This window comes from Octodon degus, unplaced genomic scaffold (assembly GCF_000260255.1).
Source record: "Octodon degus isolate 3935 unplaced genomic scaffold, OctDeg1.0 scaffold00065, whole genome shotgun sequence".
Classification (NCBI taxonomy): domain Eukaryota; kingdom Metazoa; phylum Chordata; class Mammalia; order Rodentia; family Octodontidae; genus Octodon; species Octodon degus.
Genome location: NW_004524641.1, coordinates 10521989 through 10529584, shown reverse-complemented (window position 1 = coordinate 10529584; position 7596 = coordinate 10521989). Strand labels below are relative to the sequence as shown.

The window sequence follows — 7596 nt, the reverse complement described above, 5'->3', positions numbered from 1 at the left end:
ATTTATGTACTACTGGGGATTAAACTCAGGGCCTTTACACTGAGCTAGATCCCCTAGTACTTTTTATTTTTTGTTTTGAGTCAAAGTTGTGTTTCACTGCTAAATTGCCCACGCTAGACTTGAACTTACCATCCTCCTGCCTCTGCCTCTGCAAATGTCGGGATTACAAACATGTACTGGCACACCCAGCTGCTGCCTTCTTGTTATTAAGGTTCACTTAGTACTTGTTCCTTTGTTGTGTGTGTGATTTATTTTGTTAGTTTATATTTTGAAGGGCCAGGGAGATAGCTCAGTAGAATAAGCACCTGCCTGGCAAGTATGAGGTCCTGAGTTCAATCCCAAGTCCTGAAAAAAAAAAAGTTTATTATTTTGAACAGGGTAATATCAGAATTTGTGGCACATGCTGCTAAATGCAATCTGAAGGATTCTTTTTAAGAAAGTGAATATAAAATTTGAAAGGAAAGTAAATATCCATTTCTAATAAATAGGTGAATCACAGTAAAGATAAATAACCCAAACATCATAAAATCTGGAAAAATGTCCTCTCCTACTCCTTTTTGGTTTTGAGGCTCATTCCTGGGGCCTCCAGCACAATGAGCAATGATCTACCACTGATCTGCATCTTCAGCCTCCAAAACTTCACTCTAAATGAACTAACTGCCAGAAAAACCTTTATATTATTTTTTCTGTACATGTTAAATTGCAAGGACTTTAATCACTCTTTTTTTTTCCCTGTATTTTAGGGAAGGGTCTAGAGGGTGTTCAGGGTCTCACTACTGGATCGGACTCATAGTGATCTGCCGGTTTACAGCCTTCCAAGAGCTGGGATGACAGGCGTGTGCCACCACGCCCATCTCAATTGCCGTCTCAGTGTGCCGCAGGGACAGGTTGGGCATGGCAGGCCCGGGGATTGAACCCCTGGCCCCTGCGCCTGCTTGCAGGTGCTTTAATCTGCTGCGCTATTTGGCCGGCCCTTTTAATCACTCTTTATGCAAGAATAATTTTGTAAGAAACAAAGAATAATATTGTAGCCTTTTCTGCATAGAGGGTATACAGATATTTCAGTCTTTAGAGTAATTAAAATTCCTCTAGAACTCTCTCACCATTTGCTTAGAAGTGTCTGCCTCAAGATAATATGTAAATATAATCTCCCCCCCAAAAAGGAAAAGAAAAAAGAAAATGATCTCCTCTTCACAACCCTATAGAGCAGTGACTTCTTCTAGTAATATCAAATTTGTACAGTCATGAAACATAAACAAGTCACACACACACACACACACGCGTATATATAAAAAAATATATATAAATTTTAAAAAAAAAAAAAGGGCTGGTGAGATGGCTCAGTGGTCTAAAGCACCTATTTAAAACAAGCTTAGCAAAGCACAGGGACCGCGGTTCAATCCCCCAGCACCACATGCCAGCCCGCCCTGCCCCCTGGTGGGCTGAGCTGGCCACACACACACACACACACACACACGCATAAATAAAAAAAAATAAATAAAAATTAAAAAAAAAATTAAAAAAAAACATAAACAAGTAGTGTGGTATTATAGTTGCAGGAATCTTAAAATACACACCATGTGGTGCCGGATAGAAGATGTACTGAAATACGGGCTTATGGCTTTTAACATGCAGTTTTTAACTATAAGCTTAATTTTATTTTATTTATTTTTTATAAACATTTGAAATTTTATTTTTTTAAAAAAGTACATCACAACCAGGAACACTGTTACAGTTAAAGGCCCTCTTGGTTCTCCACAGTGATAACTGAGCATGCTCACAAGGGTTCCTGTTGTTAAATCTTAGTTAAAACAACCATCCTTAAAAGAAGGAAAAAAAACCTCAGCATGCTACCATTTAACTTGTTTTAATGTTTCTTCACAAATGGTGAAAAATACTAAAGTACAGACAAGGAATAATCATAATTATAAATATGGAATTGTAAATTTAAAACATTTTCTGGTTTAAAAAATGAATCTGGTAGTCAGTGCAGCTCTGCAGGGTCTCTGTGTCTAGTAGGGCCCATCTCTGCGCTCCTGACAGTGCTCACCTTTGTCCATTTTTCCAGCTTCTCCACGTCCACCTCTTCTTTATCCACTTTTCCAGGTCCTCCACGTCCACCTCTTGTTCCTCCCATTTGTTCCATCAAAGGTCCAGGAGGGACCATCTCGTCTTCCTCCACCAAAGCCACCTCAGTCTATGCCACGGCCACCATGGAAACCACCTCTGTCTCCACCACGGCCACCTCTGAACATTCCACCAGGACCACCGCGGTCCATGAGGCCACCTCTTCCTCCCCGCATGCCACCAGGGCCACCTCTGCCACGATCACCACCTGGGAGTGGGAAGGGTAGCGGGAGGAAGCCTTCAGGTTTTGGGTTCTTACACTGGTTGCATTCTGTTTTTCAGGCAAAGTTCTGGTTTCCACAACCCGGATTGGGACATTGCCAATCTCCAGCTCGATGTTCGACACTTCCTCCTCCAGAGGGGTTTCCATGGGAACCCCAGGGGCCTCTTGAAGGGAAGCACCCTCTGTCTCCTCCATGACCTCCCATGTGATCCATGGGTCCCCCAGGACCTCCTGGGCCACCTGAACCTCCAAGAAGCGGTGCTGGCATCCCTCTGCCCTCACGAGGTGGCATGCCACTTCACATGCTGTTCATTGGCGATTTCTTCTGAGCAAGGGAGACTTTGTGCTTGCTTGCTTGAAAATCTTTCCCATCAAACCACTCCACAGCAGCCTTGGCGGTCGGTGGATCTTCACAGGACACCGTGGCATCACCCTTGGGCTTTCCTGTTTCCTTGTCCAGGTAGTTGTGGATCATGGGTTGCCCAGTTCTCTTGTTAATCTTAACAACCCTATACTGCTTAAAGAAGTCTGCCAGATCATCAAGTGTCACATTGTCATTTAGTCCTTGTACGTAAATTGCGCTGTTGTCAGTCTTCATCAGGATCTCTGCTCATGCCTCCACGATCAAATCCCCCTCTTCCCCTGCCCCAGTTATCAGGGCCACTCATGCTCCGGTTTTCTCCTGGTCGGGAAAATCCTCCAGACTCCCTCCCATAAACACCCATGCTCCTGGGGTGGTCCTGTCGGAATGAACTCTGCTGCCTGTAGCTGCTGCTCTGTAGGCTATATTGACTTGGAGCCGGGCTGTAGGATCCAGACTGCAGGGGATAACTAGTGGGAGGCTGCTGCCCATAGCTGCTTTGTTGACCATAGCTACTCTGTTGTCCATAGCTGCTCGGCTGCCCATAGGTGTTTTGCTGAGAGTAACTGCTCCGATCATAACTAGTCGGCTGTGTAGAAGAATAGCTGGTAGGAGGATACGATGGAGGCGCGGTGACTGGCTGCATCGGGTAGCTTCCAGGACTTGGGGATAACTGTAGTTACTCTGTCCCTAGCCCAGGTTGGGCTGGTTTTAACCCCTGTGCTAGAATGAGGTTGATTAGTCTCAGTAGTCTTGTTCCCATCCTGTGGTCTTGTGGGTGCAGTAGCTGTCCATAGGCTGGGTAAGCAGGCTGAGTGCCGTATGCAGACTGAGCTGGGTGGTGGTGACTGTAGCAGTGGTGGTATCATAAGCACCAGTGCCACATCCCTGGACAGGCTGGCTCTACACCTGGGGGCAGCTGGAGTAGTATAACCAGTGGGCGGCTGTCCATAAGAAGTTGCATATGCAGTCTGTCCATAGGTAGCAGTGGTCTGAGCTTGGGTATAACTGACATCAGTAGGCTGTCCATAGGTTCCGTAGCTTTGGGTTGGTCTGTGACTATGACTGGGTGGTCTGTGCCTATCCTTGAGTTGGCTGGGCTGTGTAAGCACTGTAGCCCTGCTGGGCTGCAGCTTGGCTGGAGGTACTATAATCCGTGGATGCCATTTTCTCTCCTTCCTTGTTCTCACCATGTTCATCACCCTTCATAAGCTTAATTTTAAATTTTACCAGAATAGCTAAGGGGCCAGGGAGATGGCTCAGTAGAATAAGCGTTTCCCTGGCAAGTGCAAGGGTCTGAGTTCAATCCCCGGTTCTGAAAAAAAACCCAAACCATAGCTATGAATTTGTCTGGATATTCTAATAACCTGTGCTTAAAAAATGATGTCATTGATAGTTGAAAATGTAATGACTTTACATCACCACAATATTATCAGGGTACTCCAATTGTGACAATAACAAGTGAGTCAAAAGTTCAGATGCTAGGGCCCGGGCAGATGGCTCAGTTGAATAAGCACCTGCCTGGCAAGTGCAGGGTCCTAAATTCAATCCCTGGTACCAAAAAAAAAAAAAAAAAAAGTTAAGATACTAGGAGGCAGTAGTGACAGACACCCCAAACTGGAGTCTGAAAACCCAAATGGAGTCAGCTGAGTGATGCCCTACAGGAATCCTTTGGCTGTCAGAGACCTCCTCTAGTATGATCAGGCAGACCCAGCCCCCGCATGGATGAAGTATGTCATCTCCTACAGGACAGAGATTTATTGCTTACATGATGACCCAAGCCAGAGACAAAGAGCTTTTGTGTGTAACCTGCTCAGATCTCCTGGCTGGTGGGAGCTATACTTCCCCGCCTTTCCACTTTTTACTGTCTTGCCTTTATACCTCCTCCATCCACGGTTTCATTCTTTGTTGCCACATCCCTCATCCCTGGTGTGTTCATTTCATTGGAGTTTTAGCTGCCCAGGCTGGGCTTCAATTCCTGATCCTCCTGCTTCAGCTTCCGACAGTGCTGGGATTATGGGCATGTACCACCAGGCCCAGCTTTAGTTGATCTTCAAATTCTTGCATCTGCAAACCATGCGGGTAGGAATATTATTAGTCTATGGCCATAGCACCCTGAGTGCACCCGGAACCGGGGATTGAACTCAGGCCCTTGTGCTTGCCAGGGAAGTGCTTATTCTACTGAGCCATCTCCCTGGCCCCAAGTGCACCCAATCTTGTCGAAATATATGTCATGCCCAGATTGGAAAATTTCCAAAAAACATATCTTGAACAGTGGCTTTGCTGGGTGATGAGCTGTGTAAATCTTTAACATCAATGTGTATTATCAATCTGCTCTCTGAAATAATTGTACAGAATGGATTTTGAGAAGAATGGTGTCTTGGTTACTTTTCACTCGTTGCTGAGACAAAATACCCTAGACACCCAAAATTAAAGAAGGAAAGGTTTATTTAGCTCACAGTTTGTAGAGGTTTCAGTCTATACTCAGCTGGCTCCCAAGCAAAGCAGCACACAGCAGAGGGCAGCAGGTCATAGCAGCAGAAAGCAAGGAAGAGCAAATGGAAGGGCAGCAGTTTCAGCTTCTAGCCAGCCTCCCCCCCCTTTATATTGTAAACAAGCTACCCTGGGCCTGGGGGTGTAGAACTCACACAATGTCCATGCCCTCCTCTTGCACAGGAGGAGGATGTTTACAAGCTAAGAATCCTGGCTCCTGCTGAGTCACTTAATTAAACTTTTAACTTTCTCAAATTGGCACAATGTATCTACCAGTACAAAGGATCTTTAGTGTACTGACCTGCAAAGTTATGCCACCAGTGAGGCAGGCATTTCCACAAGAGACTCTCCTTGGCGCTTTCAGTGAACCTCCCCTGCTGGGGTGTTGCTGGGAGTCCATTTCCTGCCCCCAAGCAGCAGGGATCGAGGCATGGCCCCCACACAGGACAAGAAAAGAGAAGCAACAGAGAGCAAAGGCCAAGAAATGGAGAGATGCTAAATGTGCCTGGTTTCTGATAATAGACTGTATGTGCCTTCTACCCAGACACCATGAGGCAAGAAGGGTTATTTAATTAGGTGGGTCTGTCTCCTGGCAGTCTGGGTCTTTTTCCTATTCCCAACGTCAAGCTTTACACCAGGACAAAGCAGGACACACGACCAACAGCTTGCTCATGGATGAGGCTGACCACCTGGACACTCATATCATTAACTTAGTTAAATACTTATATTCTTATTAACGTGCTCAAAAGGAGAAATGAGGTTTTAGCTCTATCTGGCACACAGATGACTATGTATGAGTGAATAAAAGATAACAATTTGAATTTAAACAACCCAAACATAATGCTATTGTTTTTTTTTTTTCTCCAATCTTTGACCTGATGCTGTTATAGGTCAACTCTGCATAGGAACCAGATTAGCCAGATAGAATTTTTTTTTTTTTTTGGCATAACCGGGAATTGAACTCAGGCCTCTGTGCTTGCCAGGCAAACACTTATTCCACTGAGCCATTTCCTCAGCCCCACCCAATTTGAATAGAGCCTTTTATTTACTGAGCTCAGGTCCATCAGCCACTTCTCAGCAGGAGTAGGCTGATTGCCTGGAACATAGGTAGCAAAGGGGTATTTATAACAGAAATCACATCCAGTTTGGTAAGCAAATTTGTTATCTAGTATAGAACAACAGAAACTACATTCATTTGACACAGCTATAAATTGTTTATAACTGAAAGGTCTTTTACAGCTTAGTGATAAGTGTATATTTTTGTAAGATATATCTTAAGCTGACTATGTTATAGGAGATGGTTGGGGAGGGAGTTTGTGTTAGCTTGTTGCCTTGACAAGAAACAGTTATTGTTGAACAGCCTTGAGCCGAAAGGGAGAATATATTTCTTAGAGTAGATAACAGGAAGGACAAGGGGTTTTTATAATTTTTTACAGTTATGGCACAAAACTGTTAACCCTTTACAATGCGAAGTCTATATTCAAACCGTAACTTCGTTTTTTTCAAAGTAATAACGTTTGATTTGTTTGGGAACTTCCAAGAGCCCTCAGGTAATTTAACAGGCCATTTCACCACATCATTAGATTGTGCAAAAATACAGTACTAATAGGAAGGGGCTCGAGCAGGGACAGTAATAGGTTTGCACACTAGATGGCGCTTTAGCCCTCTGAAGTGACGTTTTTGTTTGCTCCCAAAGAACACGTGCTGCTTCTCCCGCTGCGCGCCTGCTCGTTTCCTAGCGGCGTCAGCGTCGCATCCCGTCTGCTGCTCAGAACCTCTGGATAAGTAGGTGGCAGCGATTATTAGCTGCATTTGGCCTGAGAAGTTGTGTAACTTGCCCAAAGTCACAGCTTGTACGCAGGATAAACGACGCTTGAATAGTCTGATTTCCAGAGTCCCAGCTCTTACACAGTCTTAAGTTCAGTTCTAAGATACCATGACTTTTAATTTTTAAAAAAATTTGCTTGCGTTTGTGTTTTTTTTTACAACTATTGTAACAGGATATGGATTACCTTATATACTAAAAAAAACCTTTCTGGAATAAAATCCAAAGCCTTCACATGGATGAAACGTCAAAGGAAAGTCTGGGCTACAAATGGGGCCCACAAGTACTAAAAATCAGTCAGCTTCACACAAGATATCAACCGTCCCCGACGTCGCAGAAAGTTCTAACCCACCCGGCTGGAGTCAGGGCAGACCGGCGGCCGTAGGCGCCCGCGGCCACAGCGCATGCTCCGAGCGCGCCGCCGGCTCCCGCGGCCCGCAGCCACGCCCACCGGCCCGCAAGGCCTGCCGGGAGGGCGCCCATCTTCTTTGAACGCGTTCGTGAGGCCGGCGGCGCTGAGGAGTGGGGCGGTCTCGTGGTTGCTGGTGAGCCTGCGGCGCGCGTGTG

At 45.4% G+C, this 7596-nt stretch overlaps 1 protein-coding gene and 1 pseudogene across 1 annotated transcript in view; one reads left to right on the top strand and one right to left on the bottom strand.

The window, feature by feature from the left end:
• Positions 1-2012: 2012 nt before the first annotated feature.
• Positions 2013-3878, bottom strand: LOC101570155 (annotated as a pseudogene).
• Positions 3879-6919: 3041 nt separating this feature from the next.
• Ssb (Sjogren syndrome antigen B) overlaps positions 6920-7596 on the top strand; it is a 13275-nt gene continuing 12598 nt past the window's right edge. The window contains exon 1 of the mRNA XM_023719207.1: positions 6920-6983. The gene's annotated coding sequence lies outside the window, so the exon portion shown is untranslated. The remainder of the gene's footprint in view (positions 6984-7596) is intronic.